Raw genomic sequence first — 18,531 nt, forward strand, 5'->3', positions numbered from 1 at the left:
CTCCTCACTGGGTCCACTGGAGAGGCCATTAATTAATGTCTTATTATGTCTTAAAATTGCATTTTGACCCATTTTGACTATTGCTATGAATATACCCCACTGACTTAAGACTAGTTTAGTGGTCCAACGTCACATATGATTTTTTTTTACTGTGCTATACCCCCCATCAACATTAGAGGATGTGTTAAAATTAAATGCAGTAAAAAAGTATAAAAGTTTGCACACACACAAAAAGTGGCCGTTAATCTTAGTTATTTATATTCATTGGGGGAAATGAAGTTTTAGAAAAAAAATTACATAAATATTTAAATTTATTATTTTTAAATTCCAAATTACTTTATAATTAATTTTATATTTATATGTATTTTTATTATTGAAATTATTAATATTAATATGAATATATAATTGTTTTAATTACAAATATTCATATTTGATATATCTAGATGCAATTGATTAGCCTGATAAACAGCTTCAAGATGCTTTTAAAATGCAAAATTTTTAATACCCCATTTCAGGGACTTATATACAGGGACTTATAAAATTACACACAAACCGCAAATTTTGTCCCTCGATGCTTTTAAAAGCTTGTTCACAGATTCATATCTCTTTCAACTTTGTTTATCTTGGTTTCGAAGCGATGAAGTGGGCAAAACCTTCCCAGGACCCACAAATCACTGGTGGCTTTTTTTGTCAGTTTTCTTCGCTCTGAGCAAATGTTTTCACGGCTGCGTCCGTTTGGCTGTCGGTTTGCTCTGACGTGCCTGTTTTATTACGCTCTCCCCGGCCGCCTATAACGATTCTAATGAAACATATTTCAGGGTTTCACCTCGCAACATCTGTTAACAGCTGCACAGAAATTAATTAAGAGGCCGAAGTGAGAGTTTACAAAACTAGATAATAAAACAATATTGCTGGCCACCTTACGAACATATAAACAGCATTGTTTGGAGTGTTTATGCGGCCACAATTGCACAAGATTGGAAAGTAATTGATCCCTCAGCATCTTGGCTGTGTCCGGCATGCAAATGGGTAGCTGGAGTGTTAACCAAACTCTCTTTGGCATTAGTCCTAAGTACTTACTGCCAGATGGATAGAGAGCATATCTACAATTTAACTAGGGCAAACGGTGGAGTTCTGCCAGTGGAATATGATAAAGGGCAAAGCGACAGCGGCTGACGAATATCACTTGCAATCTGCTGAATGGGCTGGTAATGGGGTCCTCGATCTTGACAATACTGCTAAGAGCCTCATGCGGTTGAAGCCTGAGAAAAAGTGCCCCGAAGAGGTAACCTGATCTGATTTGATAAGTCAGATATGTCAGGCTTCCACATGCGTCAGGGTTTGTATGCTGACATATTTGATGCGGAGAAGTCAGAAATGATCTCTGAAAGTCCGTTTTCTGCCCAAGACAATGTATTCCGTATCAGAATTTATCCAAAAGAGTGGATATCTTGGGATTTGTGCATATCGAGGGATGATTACATCTTAGTTTTTTTTTTTTTTTTTTTGCAAGAGTGGTTTGATGGTCTGGTTGGCTTTGAAAGGCAAGTGTTTTTGAAAGAGCGAGTGTATTAGGATGGCAACTTAAACCAGCTTCCAAAGTAAAACGAAGCCTTTCAGTTTAAAGCAAAACTGTGACATCCGATATATGGGTTTTGTATCTTTATCTTGGAAAATGTATCTATATGTATTTTTTCCAGTTGAATTCCATTGAACTCTGCAAGTAATGAAAGTCTCAGTAGAGTAACCAAATTTACTGACCAATTTTGCACGGTCACATAAAAGCCCACAATTGCCACACAGTTAAACTTTCCAGATGGACACAAAGCTCAACATGTTTTTGAGCACGGTTTTATTTACTTATTTCATAATTTTTTCCTTTGTGAATGACAAAATTTAACTGTGACACCATTTGGATTCTGGATTTCCCAAACTGGAACTTTTTCAAGGTTTGGGGAAATGTACACGCACCAAAATGAAAAATTGCTGAAAATTAAGAGTTTATATATATATATATATATATATATATATATTTATAATACATATACATATGTGTGTGTATGTGTTTTTAAAGTATATATTGATTATAAAATATAAATCTAGACTAATATAGCAAAAATTTTCAATCAATAATAATAAAATAATGCTATATTTTTATTTTTACAGCTTGTGTATAACGAGTCCGTATTCCTCTTTTCAATTTTGTTTTAGATTATAATGGCATCGCAAACAAGCTATATCTCATGTTTCCACACTCTGTAAATGTGTCAAGCCATTATGATATCATCTCTCGTTTTATGAGAATGTTTGCTAGCAGCAAACCTCCATCAAGTTCTTCAAGCTGTAAAAATGGAAATGAGTGTGAGAGAGAAGTATAAGCAGGCAGTGTTAGCAAATGGTTATGGCTTCTTGCAAATGTCCCTTTAAGGGGAAAAAGTGCAAAGCATCCAACCGCTGGTGGCTACAGTATGACGCACACTGCTGGCCGTCACCCACAGCTCTAGTGGGTTAGACATTTGAGGATGCATCATAAAAACACATCCTGTTGAGGTTCCTTAGATTCTGTGCCAGTGCTCTGTAACTTCATACAGTGACTTTACTGCACCTTGATATTTTAGCCTTTTATGTCGTCAAGTGACGCATTGTATCATTGCAAAAACATATTTAATAGTGCTGTCAAGTGAATGTTATCAATCCAGCATCCAAAATTAAAATATATATATATATATATATATATATATATATATATATATATACATACTATTACATACTATTTACATGTATATACATTTATATTCTTATAATTGATATTATCTAAAAATATATTTAATATATAAACATATGTTATGTTTATACATTAAATATATTTGTAGATAATATCAATTTATATATATATATATATATATATATATATATATATATATATATATATATATATATATATATAATATTTGTATATACATAAAATATATTTATATTTATACAGATACTAAAATAAAATCTGTATTATGACAACTTGATCAGAACTCAAAACTCCATAGCAGACAGAAGTGTAGATTAAAAAAATAAATTAATAAATACATAAATTATGTCTGACTACTAATATGTAAAAACTGTGTATTATATTAAGGCTGCTTCTTTCGAAAACCTGGCATTGCAGTTCCTTGCGGGAATTATATCCCATCCATGGGTTATTATTATTGTATTATATTCTCAAATTACTAATGTTAACATTTCTTTACAGTCTAATCTCTAATTGTCACATTATTCAAATTCCATATTAAGAAATTACTCTAAGCGAAAAAGCAAACTATGCAATAAAGCGACACATACATATGTATCTATTACTTTATTACTTAGATACATATATATATATACTCCCTACATAATCGTAATTTTGCGTTCCCTGAAAAAGGTCTATAAGAGAAAAAATATGTCACCCCTCAAACAATGTGTTGATAAATGAATTTGAAACTGAGATGTCTACCAATACATACATAACGTGTATAATCACATCACTGGTGGCCAAAACTAACTTTACAAGTTGTGCTTATGATTAGACCAAGCGCGCTAATGGCATCAATACATCACGACCAATTTGGAAAGAGGAACGCTTTATATATGACACGTTTACGTTGTAATTCACCACCTACTTTGCAAGCTCATTGTCAGCCAGTAAAAGCACAGAGAGGACTCGGGCACGAAACATTCGCCAACAGACTGCGCAATTAAAACATTACAGTAAAGGCTGGCCGCAAATGTTTCAGTAAAACTAATTGGATGTTTGACTTACCCAATTGTACTCTAAAGCCTCGTCTAAAGTAACAAATACCCCGTTCTCTCCGTGTACAGTGTGTAATCTTGCTGAAACCTCAGCTGCTGTTTTGGGACTCTAGGGGAATGTAATGTTTTATAAACAAGGTGGGAAAATGAAAACCAACTGGGAATAATCTCCATGGCTAATCAGCACCAACTCGCCGTCCACGTTCAGGTCTCGAAAACTCCGAAAACGTTGTGGTTTTGCCCACCCAGGCCTTTCGACGTCTGGCTTCGGATGGTATTTTGCGACCTGCGCGACTTGTCACAGGCGGCTGAAAATAACTCCAGAGGAGACGAATAAAATAGCGAGATACGTTTGATATCAGATCTGCCTTGTGTCTGTATGCCCGTATTAAATCTGTCATCATCAAGGGCAAGCGGTGCGCTTTAAAAGGAAACTCTCGCCCGATCCTTCTCAGATGATATTGCGCCATGTCAGTGGGCCCTAAATAATAGCCTTTTCCTGTAAGAGAGCCGCGAATGCTGTTTGATTGAATCCAAAGCCTTTCAAAAAGACATATTTTCCATATGTGAGCAGTGGGCATGACTGGCTCGGTATCAGATTGGAGATGATACAGTTGAACTGAACTCGCAAGGGCTGTTCCTCGTTCCATCCGCTCGTTTATCTTTAACGCTCCATATTCATATTTCAGTGGTTCCGGTTGTGTGAATGTACCCAGGCTGGAGAATATCTATGAAAAACCATGTTTCTTGGCAGCGCTAGCTTTAACGTGCACTGCAGTACCGTTATAGTATAACAATACCCCAATGCTCAGGAGCTGTAAAGGTCTAACCGTGGATGTTTTTCTTGGTTTGGGAGAGTAAAATATCTCTGTGTACTTTTTAACGCCCTTTTCTCCCACGGCAACAATAACATACCACGGCCTAGCGGTTAGCATGTCTGATGTCCCCATTCAGGCTCTTTCTCTGTTTATGCCCCACGAGTGTCAGAATGTCCTGCCAGGCCTACTTCCTCTCATATCTGCTGACATTAGCTAGAGGTCTGCATTTATTTGTACAGCTTTTGGAAAGGAATTGTAGTGGCTGCCAATATCCTCTATCCATTCCACGATCAACATAGCAGACATTTCATAGACATTCACCTGCAGAGAGCTATAGCGAGACACTGATGATTACGGTTTCATGGACAAAATAAACCGTTGTTTATTACTCAAAATGCTGCTGCGAGTTTGGTTAGATTTTATTTCAGATTTTATTTCTTAATATATTTACATTTGTGACCCTGGAAAACAAAGCCCGTCTTTTGTGACTGGGGTATATTTGTAGCAGTAGCCAAAGATACATGGGTCAAAATGATCCATTTTTATTTTTCCAAAAATCATTAGTATATTAAGTAAAGATGATGTTATATGAAGATATTTTGTAAATTTCCTACTTACTTTTTGATTAGTAATATACATTACTAAGAACTTAATTTGGACAGCTTTAAAGGTGATTTTTTTTGATCCAGGTTCACATTTTATGAGCTTGAGGTTAGTACATTTATTTATTTGTTTGTTTGTTTTAAATGGATATTGTTATTTCACAAGGGTACATTATATTTCTTAAGTCATGTCATGTAATACTGAAGACTGGTAGCAGAAGAATGGCTGCTGAATATGTAGCTTTGCCATCACAGGAATAAAAAAAATTATATATTTTTTTAATGGTTCAAAATATAACTGTTTTATTTTAAAATAAACAATAAAATATGATCTATGTCAGAAATGTAATGACAAAATTTCCTTTCATACTTTTTTTTTTTTTTTCATTTTCCGTCTCCATGTTTAATATTTATTGTCTCTGTGTTTATTATTATTATTATTATAATTTTTTTTTTTTTTTTTTTTTTTTTTTATTATAAATCAGACTGTTCTAAACTGCACAAAATTTTGACTTGCAGTACTATTTGCATTAATATAGGCTTCTAGATGCTTACATATATGGGTAGTGTATATATTAGTGTCCTATGGTTCGACATAAAAATCTAGAAGATAAACTTAACATACAAAAACATAAGAAAAATTATATTAATTTTTAGAGATACAAATAGCATGAAAGAGGTTTATTTTCCATGGTAGAGTTTTTTTGTGAGAGTATAGCAGGATTATGTAATTTGCTAGGCTTCGTGGGAGTGGATGGGGCTGCGGTTTATTTTTTCTTCCCTTCTTATTTGCACATTTGTTTGATATTATACAATATTTAAAGCACACTTGTGTTCTACTAATGAATATATCACCACTTAATCTTAGTGCTCATGATAGGTCTGACTAAAAAGGTTTACATTCATACATAAAAACAACTCTACGGAGGAAAAAAAGAATGCTTTACGCTTTAAGCGATATTTAAGCTTTTTTTTTTTTTTTTTTGACATACGCAAACTGATTTTGGACGATCTTGTAGCAATAGCGCTTGTAAACATGCCTAGAATGATGGAAAGGGTGTTAGCGCTGTCTGCATCATGGGAAAAGGGGGAGAAACGCTCAACCCTAATATTTGGGTTTAGCGCTAGGTCTCGTGCTCCCAGTGTAAGCTACAGGTGAGGCGTTCAGCATTGTGTAACCGTTGACATCAGTTTTGTCAGTTCATTATTGGTTTCACACAGCGTACGGACCTGGAAAATAAACCAGACACGGATAAACACTGAGAAAATTCGAAAAATGAGATTGTTTGGAGCCAGTTTCACTCATGTGTGAAATTCCTATCAAAGGTGCTACATCATAGTTTTCTGAACAGCATGTTAATAATCGCATGCAAGTCGAGCGTTTCGCGGGCCGGTCTGATTACAAAAGCGAAGCACGCTTTAAAATACACTTTTGAAAAGACCTGTGAACGGATGGCTGCCGTGATTGTGTCGGTGGATCTAATTCCGCATGCATTCCTCCTCTCGTGATTAATAATGACAGCAAGAGGAATACAATCTCCCTGTAGTCACAGAAAACAAGCTTGAAATGACAATAAACATTCTGCAGACATGAAAACAGAGATAAGTGCCATGCCGATAGAGCTAGACTTAATAAACAGCAGGAGAAGAGGAGGATAGACGAGCTGGGAATCTTAATGAAGTGATTCTCTTTCAGTTCATACAGTGATAAGGTTCAGGACCGGTTCAGACGATTTATCTTTCCGCCGGAGGAGGGGGGTCTTGAAATTGGGTCCGTCTATAGTTTTCTTTCATCATGTTTTTTTTTTTATTTCTCCATTCTTTGTTTTCATAATTAATTCAGTCAAACTTTTTTTTTCAGTCGTTTAACCCCACATGCATCTATGCTCTTGCTTATGCCTGCAGTTAAAAGTGCCACCAAAATGAATACAGTACGTGCTCCTTTTTTATTGTTCAGTGTCAAAGTAATTTCCTTGAGTTGACAAAAAGTAATAGCAAATTATATTTAAAATGTATTTAAATACTTTTTGTGGTACTATAACATTTCAAACATTTTTTAGATTTAAATACATAAAATATATAGTCCACGTAATGCTACATGCATTTTATATTAAATTATTATTGTGAAATATTGTTCCAATTTAAAATGACTGTTTATTATTTTGATATATTTTTATGTATTCGATATATTTTAAGAATATCGTCTGTGACATGATCCTTCAGAAAATGTGCCTAAACATTTCTAATCATTATCAATGCTAAAAATGCTAAAAATTGTTCATTTATATTTTTATATAGAAAGATATATATATATATATATATATATATATATATATATATATATATATATATATATATATATATATATATATATATATATATATATATATATATATATATATATATATATGTATATATATATATGTATATATATATATATATATATGTATATATATATGTATATATATATATATATATATATATATATATATATATATATATATATATATATATATGTATGTATATATATGTATATATATATATATGTATGTATATATATAGAAAGAACCACATTTAAAACTTAAATATTTTATTATAAATGTCTTTGTGTCACGTTCTCTGGACTTGTGTTATTGTTTTTGTTGTGTGCCATGTGTTCCATGTTACCTACTTTAGTTAATTGTGCTTATTGTCTTCAGCTGTGTGTGATTAATTTAGTGTTTTACCTGGTGTATTTAAGTCCTGTGATTTCAGTTCTGTTTGTCCGATCTCGTCTTTATGTGCGTGTGATTTTTTTTTTTTGTTTTATCTGCCTGCATTTATATTGTTTATTTCGTCATTGAGTAGATTAAAACGCTTTATTTTTCATTTATACTTGTTGTGTGCTCTCCTGCTTACCACACGCCTGACACTTCAATTTAACGTGTTAACTGATTTACTTCAAAAACTTGACTTTTGAATAGTAGTGAAGCTGCCTTGATATCTTAGGAAAGGGTATGTAGCTTAAAAGCTTAAAAAACATTGATCTAAACTAATGTTAAAATGATGTTAGGATGCATTTGACTGAATATTTGAGATGAATGACAGCACTATAAGTCATTCATTCACAGAGTAAGACATTTTCCGGTGGATGAGTCTCTCCCAGACAGAACCATGAGCTCATTTTTTCCAGCTGTGCATCAGCAGCATCTGGGAATCTTGGCAATGGGAATAATGCCTAACCTAAATAATGAGGAGAGAATTCTGGCAGATTTCGAGGAATTCTAAAAAACAGGTATAAGCCATAAACCTTATAGGCTTAACTTAAACCCACCTTAGGTCTCTCTGAAATGGCTAATTAGCCACAGATTTCCAAAAGGAATGTCTGCTGCACTGTGTCCTATCGAGATATTCCTGATTTCAGTGCAGCTGCAGTTCAGAATAGCGTGCCATCCTTTTTCAGTCAGTCGCAGCGCTCTCAGATGACCATGAAGGAGAGTCTTTCATATCACTTTGCAATGTGATTAGTGGGAGAGTGTGAAATATCACACACTTATCCACATCCTCCAGCCGACATGGAAATTTCAAGGTGTCTGTTTTTTTGGTTCTGCTTTAGAGGGCTGACGATATCATTAATATCAAAAAGCCGAAACCCCTGTTCTTTTCTTCTCGGTCCTTCATTCAGATGATGCTGGGTACTTTTTGTGAGTCCCCGAGGAGGTAAATGGACACTGAAAAGAAAAGGAGAGCCAATTAATGCAGGTATTTTTAAATATGTGTGATTTTCACCTTTACAGCCTTCAATGCAGTTATTTGGCGAGGGGGTGAAGTGTTGAAGTAGCAACATCGCTGCCTTGAAAGACACACAGCTCCTCTTCTCTCAAGATATTCATATATATATGAATACATTGTATTTCTGAGCAACACAGCACTCATGACACTAAATATAAATGTGATTTTGAACAAGTAAATTGCGAGAATGACTCATAAGGACAGTACTTATTTAATTTCTGAATGAACCGTTGTTGTTGCATGAAGCATTTTAACGAATGTCCATTTTGGGAACAGTCACTTTTTTAACATTATTTTATTCATAGACAGTCGCTTTTGTCATGATTCATTGCTAGATGAATCTGTGTTTTTGAGCAAATCAGATAAATTAATGGAGATTTAATGGAAACTGACACTTTTTAGACATCTATTGACATATAAATATAAATAAATATCAGCCTAGGACAAAAAATCAATTTCTGAAAGATGGCTGCTGAAAATTCAGCTTTGACACGAGGAATAAATTACATTTTACAATATATTACAATACAAAGCAGTTACTTTAAATGTACGTTTTTTCTGTATATTAAACCAAATATTTAACCTGCCTTGGTGAACATAAGAGACTTCCTGTTAAAAAATCTTACCAACACCAAATGTTTGAACAGTAGTGCGTATAAATTGTTAGACGATGGAAGTTTAGTCTTATTTGCCTGACTCTTCTTCCTCTCTTTGGCACAAGCATAGCCTTTGAAAATGAAAGAAAACAGGCATGGCCACATGAGGCGCTTTTCCTGGCCGCAGTAAAATCCCGGCTCCACTGCCAAGTGCAATATTTCCCCATGCAGCTTTACTCATACATGGTCAGACAAGTGATAATAGCGTTGAAGCCACCAGACTGCTGCTGGCTTAAAAGAGATAACAAGATGAGCGCTTCAAACTTGACCCCCTTTTTTTGTGAGTGTCCACGCCGGTAAGCGGGAAACCTTTTAAGGCTGGCCTGTTTGGCTGGGATTCAGAGAAGAGGTGCTGTGAGTGCAGGGTGAACCGGGACAGTGAGCGAGGACGGATAACACGGCTTTTAAAAGCACAGAGGAGTCAAACAGTGAGTTATAATGAATATGTTGCCCGATGCATACAGCGATAGATAGACAGATAAAAAGTGGTGGAGATGGTTGTGTTGAAATCTGAGATATAAAAAGAGAGATGGAGAGGGGTAGAAAATCGAAAGGCATGTTTTTAATAAAGGTGTAAATTACAATGTAGGCTTCCAGCCGTGACTCTGACAAAAAAATTGCAGGCCTGTTGTATGTCTTGGCCCTTTGGTGGTGGACTTGCATAGTGAATGTAATAAGCAGGTCTCTTAAGGGTATTTAAATGTACATCCATCAAAAATCAATTTGCAAACCAAACATTATCAAACCACAAGTGACTTATGAATGGTCATTTCAGCTCTCAACTGTACCTCAAATGAACCAGATTTTATTTTAGGTCTGAAAGCAATGATTCCATAAAAATCCCATGATGTCGGTGGGACAGCATCTCGAAATTCAGTTCTACTGTTTGAAGTACTGGTATTTATTCATCGAATAATACCACAAATGTAAGGTGCTGCTACCAGTGTTGGCGAAGCTATTCTGAAGCAGTATTCATATTTGTGTATGTGTGTGTGTGTGTGTGTGCGAGTGCATACGTGTGTATATAAATTTGCTTGCATATACATTTATTTAGAACAGGTTTTTCGCATTTTACAGTTGATAAAAATTGCAATAACGTACGCTGGGTTTTTGTCATACAGCGAAAAGAGATTGAATCTAATGTCGTTGCTCGGACAAAAGCAGTCTTTAGAAATTCTTATATTGTGTTCTGCAGAAGAAATGAAGCCATCAGGTTTGAAATGACTCGATTATGAGTAAATGATGATAGATTAATTATTTATTTGTTTGTTTTTCCCCCCTGAGAAGTATTAGTGGTACGCGACCGATTGTATTGGTGAAGAAAGTATTTTTTCTTTCCTTCTCGCCTCGTCTCTCTGTTTAAAGGTCATCATTAAAAAAACATTTTTATGAAAAATGTATGAGTATCAGAAGGTTCAGTTGCCTGCCATTTTTTTTTTCTTCCCACTTGACGAAAAGGTCTGCTTCTATTCATTTTTCAACAACGTCCACTTGATATTTATTTAGTGTCTGTTATTTACAGCTTTTTTTTTTTTTTTTTTTTGCTGAAAGCAGTTCAGGTCTGTAACAGAACTGTGCTGTTTCAAAATTAGTTTTAGTATTAGTCTTTTATTTCCCAACCAGAAAAGTATATGTGGTAGGAAAAGATCTCAGCAGTTTACTACAAAGCATTTTAGAAGGTATCTTGCGTTGATATGCGTGTTGCATTTGTGTTCGTTCTAAATGGCACATTGACAGATTTGCATATTATTTCCTCATTCGTTTCATTTCTCATCTTCGGCCAGCTGTGTTTTGTCTCTTAGACATTTCTGTGATGTGAGACAGTTTCTCACCTGGGTCACGAGTGGAAAAGGCATCCACACACTCCATCTTTTGTCTGGCCGTGATCAGATCTATATTAATGAGCAGGTCTTCACCGTGGGACTTCCTATTTAGTGACTGACACTGAGATGAATAGAGCTGGTGGCGAACAACAGGCGGCTGTCAAAGACAAACGAGAGAGCAGGCCACCAATGAGCTCACGCCAGACAGGCTGACTGGGTGCAGACCAGGCGCGGGGCAATTTGTCTCCCACTTGAATATATCATAGAGATTGATAGGCATGTACACTGGGTCGAAAAGCAGACATGGGCGTCCCATGTGTGTATGTGTTAAAGAGAGAGAGAGAGAGAGAGAGTGAGAAACAAAGCGAGACAGCTGCAAGAGGTTGATTCACGACTCTTGAGTTGAGATTTTTGAGGTTTTATGAGTTGAGGCAAAAATCGATTTGTGGTTGTACGTTTTTACAACAATATTATTTAACTCGCCTAGCACGATAAATCATCAGCAGCGCTTGGGTCACAATTAATAATTCATAATGTTCTGGACTTGGGTTTTCTATATTTTATTTTATTTATAGATCTGGAGAATTAATTTAGAGTTAGGGTTCGTGGCATATCAACTGAATTCATACATTTCTCCTAAAATTAAATAAAAATAGATGCAGATGAAACAGCTGGTTTATAATGAAATGTAATATTTGATTGCAAACCATTTGAGCACACTGTGAAATATTGTTGAGTTAACATTTTTGAGGCTTCATGAGTTGAGTCGCAAATATCAGAATCTATTTTTAATCTATTAATTTGCCTAAATCACTAGAAGCAAATTGGTGTCATTTTCTTTAAGAATTATTATTATTATTATTATTATCATTATCATCATTATTATTATATTTTCAGAGAAACTATCAACTATTAATGTTTATCCTTACGTTCAAAAAAGGAACAGACACTGATAGAAAAAAAGAGAAAAATATAGACACAACAGTTTCACCTAGTACATTAAATAACTAATAAATTACTTATTTTAGTAATGAAGAAATACATTACTAGTCAATATTTTTTTAGTGAGTGACTAGTATTACTAATAAATAAGTAATAAATTACTAGTCATTAATAACAAATGAATGACAATTAATTATACCATATTTAATAATTGATAATGTCATTAATTATGTTTTTCTTCCTGATCTGTGCTATTTGTCAGACCATTTATCTTTTGCTGGGTTGAGGACTGTTCACGGCTTACAACCAATACTTAAAGGATTCTTTTCTTTTTTTTTCTTTATATAGTCTCCCTTTGCTTTCTGTTTAATCTAATTGAGGTCTATGAGAAACAATTGAGATATTAAATAGCTGTAACGTGTGATTAAGTCCAGCATAAAAGTAGTCTCCACAAGCCCAAATGCAGCATAGCTGCCAAAATGCAAAGGAGGTGCAAAACCAGCAGACTCGGTCTCCATCAAAACCTCCTGCTCTGCCTCTCACCACAAAACCTACCAACCTGGTTCCTCTAGGAAAAATAAAGACCCATAATTCCCCCTTTGAAAGTGCCAGTGCTCTTCATATTTCACCGAACATTATGGGACTGGAACGCATAAGGCCCTGTTTGACTATACCCGACACGCGATGGGCCGACTTGCACGAGATGGTTTCAATTAAGACCAGTTACTAATCCACAAATGATGTGTATGAATAAATTCAGCATAATTCATTCACGCCTGACATGGCTTTGTTATAAATTCACGTGAATTATGACATCTCATTTTCCCCAATGGCACTTTTGGCAGAACTTTCTAATTCTGTGTTTATTCCAATGGCTCGAGTGAGATGGATTCCAACTGCAAAAGCTATATGAACATGCAAAAAGCAGAGCGTGTTGAGTGTGTTTCTGAGAGATAGTAAGATAGCCAGACATTTTAACACGTCCAATTCTCTTAAAAGTCATCACCGCTCCACGCTCTTCCTGTTTGTGGTGTAATGTCATTAACAGACCCCTGCATCCACTTCCAGAGTTGTCTAGAAATAAACTGGGAGTGATGGATAGTGGAGTGAAGTTGAATGTTTATCCCATTACATTAACAGCCGCGCGTACGCTATTGCTCACACAAGCTAACACGCAGCGCACTTAAACCTTTCTACAGTTTCTGATGCGAAACGCTTGACAGATTGCTATACAGACAAGAGACTAGACTTGCAATCTTTTAGGTATGGATTATCTGAGAGCATCGTAATGTTTGGGTCGGATCTTAACTTTATCTTAAATTCACATAAAGAAAAGAAAACATGTTGCAGGTCTCACCTATGGTGTTTCACAAGAGGTACATATTAATGGGACCAGGTTGGAAAAGCATCAATTAAAAATGTTTTAAAAAGTAGCGACGAGAAATACTGGAAAGCGGGAAATATATAAATCCGGATTATCTAAATCGACTGTAGAATTTTCTGTTCTGCTTGAATTCTTGAGAAGCTTTTTCGATGGACACAGCTCTGAAGTAAGATCTGTATGAGGGATTTTATCATGCAACTATACATCATGACGTTTGGCATGTCAGAACGGAATAACAGACCTCCATTTTCCTTTCATGCGTTGTCACGGGAATACAAGGTTGACAAATGAGCTGTGATCTTTTTGCTGGTGAAAAAAAGCCATCACTTCAGCAGATATCTCAACGTCCCCCATCTCCCCTCAATAAGTCCAGATGCTTCTGGAGAAAGAGTTTGTTCTTTACCCCAAGAAAATAAAAAATTCCAGCACAACCCATCTACAAATATTAACGCAATCAACAGTATAAAAAAAAAAACCCATTTCAGGCAGATAAATGTTCACTACATAAGCCTCTGTTACAGTTTTTTGTCGTTTTATCATTTTAAGTAATAAAAAAGATTAAGTATTGATTGAATGATGACAGAATTTTCATTTATTCAAACATTTTATACTTAAGGCTGGGGTAAGTGATGGAAACTTTCAAAATGACTTGAATGCAGCACCAGAAATCACACAGAACAGAATGAAATTGTCAAATTAGGTAAATGTGTTAAATAAATATGATGTCATTGAACTTATTTATTGCCTTGGCTCATTTTTCTAAACATTCTCTGTTAGTAAAATGAACTGTTACATGGGATGTCACAAGTCTATTCCATGCCTGCAAAAGCGTAATAACTCACCCAAAACATTACATAACAGTAAATTGGTCGTTGCATGTGATAGCTCTCACGATGAAAGAATGTTTACAAGTTGTAAAGAGCATGACTTTCACTTATTAGTTTTGATCGGCAACCCATGTGTATTTAGTTATTGTGCAAATTGTACACAATATTTTGCACACATGCTAAAACATTCAAATTTGCCCCTATTATGGATTGTGTAGAACAGCTGTGAATGAAAACATCCTGCAAAGGTTTAAATCTGTGTATAAAGTTATTGGAGTCATTGAGCAAGTAAGTAAAAATAAGTGTTTTTGACCTTGTATGCTGACTTCCAAAACCAAAATATGAATCCTTCATTACCGATGGTAGAGGTACTTTAAATTAATAAGAAATGAATGTCTGCTGAGACCAAGAGATTAATTTTTCAGAGATCTATCATCAATTAAATGACCAATTTGAAATAAAATAATTTCATAGTACTGAAGTTTTTTACTGTAAAAAAGCATTCCTATCTATCTATCTATCTATCTATCTATCTATCTATATATATATATATATATATATATATATATATATATATATATATATATATATATATATATATATATATATATATAAACCGATTGTTATTACTATTATTTAATATAATTTTGATATAAATTCTGAGAATTGTGAGATAAAAAGGCATTACTTTTTTTTTTTTATCAGAAGAAAAAAAAAGAATCGTGAACTTCCAGAGATTCCACATTCCGATACACAGTCACCCGGCTCAAATCAATCGTAGCTGGTTTGGCTGCTCCTTCATCAATCCTCTGTAGAGCAGCTCATCTCTTTCTCATCACACAAGTGGAAAGATCACTTTCACATCTTCACCCCTGACAGTATCTGGACTAAAGCCCTCAAATAACGTTGCCCTAGGGCTAAGTGATACTAAAGGATGGTCCCTTTGGATCTACTCTCTCCATTGGAATCCTTAATGACTCGGATGAGAATTACTTTCCTGCGCATTTAACCTCTCTTCTTTTATCGCACCGTTCAAACAGACCAGAGCTGTTAGTCCACATCCTGAGAAGTCCCTTCAGACGCTCCATTTGTACAGCACAGCAGCTGTAAAATCTCTGGGTAAAGCAATTGAACGTGGATGGTGAGGGATGCCTAGGAAGAAGAGGAGTGCTTGCCAGGTCATGGATGGTAATCTAATCACGATGCTATTAAAATGAATGCAAATGGAATCTTCAGAGCTTATGCACATTTGTTTTAAAACCATTGCAGAATCTATAATATATTTATATGAATAATTAACTCAGGACTGAAGAATTGGCTGCCTGTCAAGACACGAGAGAGAATTTAAATTGAATTAAGCTACTGAGACAATGTGTTCTGGTTCTGCTGGTATATATATATATATATATATATATATATATATATATATATATATATATATATATATATATATATATATATATATATATAGATATATATATAATATATATATATATATATATATATATATAGATAGATAGATAGATAGATAGATTTGTTTTTGTTTTTAGTTTTTTTTAGAGCCTTTTTTAAATTAAAGATGGTATCAAGTTGTTTTGATTGTGTCTTGATAAATATGCTTAAAAATGATTGTTGTATTTAACAAAAATATAGATATTTTACAAATTCATATGCATTCTTTAGGGGTAAATAAGGATGCAACCTTTGTAAAGGTGACAGCTTTTTCATAGCTCAAATCAAATTCAGAATTGAAAGTCATTCTCAGTTGAATTCTGAATGACGCCCAACAGTCTGACTTGATCTTGTGATCTTGCAACTGCTTTCCAATGTTGTGTGCAGGATCCATCAAATGGTCAGTGACCGGACTGGGTGGTCCGGGGTGGGACGTCTGAGACCAAGACTAAGAAGATGCAGAACCGGTCATGTATATTGGTGTAAGAGACTTGTAGACTTAAAGGAAAAGTGAAGAACAGCCAAGGTATTCAATCATTCATTTGACCAGAGCCACATGATCTGTGCCTTTCATTACAGCACTGATGAGGAATAAAGGAAATAAAAACAGTTTTATAGACACCCACGCCAATCCAAATAAGCTTTCATCTCATGCTCACTAACAACTCTCTCTGTGTGCTTTCTGATCTGGATTATATTCTCTCTCTCGGTCTCTCTTCAACAGTTATTGCCATTGTAGTTTTCCATTTTCCGAGTGTTTCTTTTCACATTCACATTTTTAACGTGTTCCAAGTGACAAGCCAAGGAAGTAGCCAAGAGCGTTACGGTTGAGTTATTGGCCCTAAAAACAAATACACGTCAGCTGATTCACAGCAATAGCGCAAGCTGCCCAAAGAACACCCATCCACTTTATGGGCGTTCTTCAGTCCAGGGAATGGCTTTATGTGTACTGTAGTGAAAAGCACAGATTTTCTTTGAACCTCCAGTGGGTTAGACGCCACAGATATCGGTGCTGCATCTGTCAGGTCTAGCTGAATTTGTTAAACTCACCGATATTGCAATTTTGTGTTTTTGTTTTTCTGAGCAAAAATAAATATCATACATTTTTTTCCCTAATTTACTAAATTTAAAATGTCATTCACTCTAACAATCTTGTAAGGCATATTTACAACAAAAATCGATTTATGACATTAAAAGACAAATTTTTTATTCATTTTAATTTACATTTTTTCAATTTGTCACTATCCTAGGTTTTGCCCATTTCCCAGCAACAATTCTTTACTCATTTAAAGCACAAAATGTAATATGCTCCTTTATTCTTAGATATTTTTAATGTGTACAAGTCAGAATAAGCACCTTGGATTAATTTTTATTTCATAATTTATAATTTTTGAATGAGAATGTAAGATTATTTCAACCAAATTTTGACATTTTATTTTCCAAAATCTTTGATGAAAATTTTAACCCTTAAAAAAAAAACATTTCACTTATATTTAATGTGGTTTCTATGGACAAAAAAAATCACTTTTGTAAATTTCCTTCAATGCGGACCTCTTAACATCTTTTTTTACCCATATATAGTCTATTATTTTTATAATAGTATTAATTCTGTGTAATATAATTAATTCTATACAACATACACTGAATCTAAGTTAATGTATTTGTAATTGTATTTGTTTATTTGGCATTTTTCTGCAGTGGGAGTGAAAGATGTACTTCCTAATACTTGATGCGAAAAAGAGTAGAATTTGGAAACCAGAGTAAAATGAATTTTAAAATTGCAGACACCATCTTTATTGATGATCCACATCTGTCTTTAGACTCGCTCTTCTCTGCTGATGCCCATGAGACCCGGAACAGACAAGAGGGAGAAAACAGACATCAGACGGTCCATCTTAAATGTTTTATCGCATCGACTCTTTTCTCTTGATGCATGGAACATTTAAAATCCGCTGAATATTGGTGGTCAAGACCACAACATTGAGGAAATAAGATCACACGCATTTACTAGCAAAATAATAAAGATAATGAACAAATCATTGCAGTTCATTTAGAAACCTATGCTGCATTAAAGCAGGATAAATAATTGTAAAAATAAGGAAATTTGAAAACTTGACTGCTGCTTTTAGTTCACACATCTGGCTTGCAAACCGTCTCTGGCAAGTCACAGTCTGATAGAGATACAATGTGCTATTAAAAAAAATACATCACACTCAAGGAAGCCAAGAAATAGACAAACACTGATTTTGTTTGTATCCAACAAACGTGGCCCAGATGAGTTTTTTTCCATCATTGATCATATTGAGCCTGACTTGACAGTTTCATTATTTTCTGCTCTGCATAAAAATGAGACCCATTTGATATTTATAGTCTGACTTCGCAATGCAACAGAAAGGTATTCTGCTCATAATCTTGCAATAATCACAGCCACATGCGATTATTAATGTCTGCCCTACCCACGATTACTGTAACG

At 34.6% G+C, this 18,531-nt stretch overlaps 1 long non-coding RNA gene across 2 annotated transcripts; it reads left to right on the forward strand.

Moving 5' to 3' along the window:
• The first annotated feature begins 8,581 nt into the window (after positions 1-8,581).
• Positions 8,582-17,187, forward strand: LOC122355834. 2 transcript variants are annotated; one of them, XR_006252250.1, is made up of 4 exons: positions 8,582-8,771; positions 8,868-8,944; positions 15,647-15,794; positions 16,446-17,187. It is a non-coding gene; the product is annotated as an uncharacterized LOC122355834 (long non-coding RNA). The 2 variants fall into 2 exon arrangements; XR_006252249.1 differs by having other exon boundaries at positions 8,582-8,944.
• Positions 17,188-18,531: the final 1,344 nt, after the last annotated feature.

Source organism: Puntigrus tetrazona, chromosome 12 (genome assembly GCF_018831695.1).
Source record: "Puntigrus tetrazona isolate hp1 chromosome 12, ASM1883169v1, whole genome shotgun sequence".
In the NCBI taxonomy this organism is placed as follows: domain Eukaryota; kingdom Metazoa; phylum Chordata; class Actinopteri; order Cypriniformes; family Cyprinidae; genus Puntigrus; species Puntigrus tetrazona.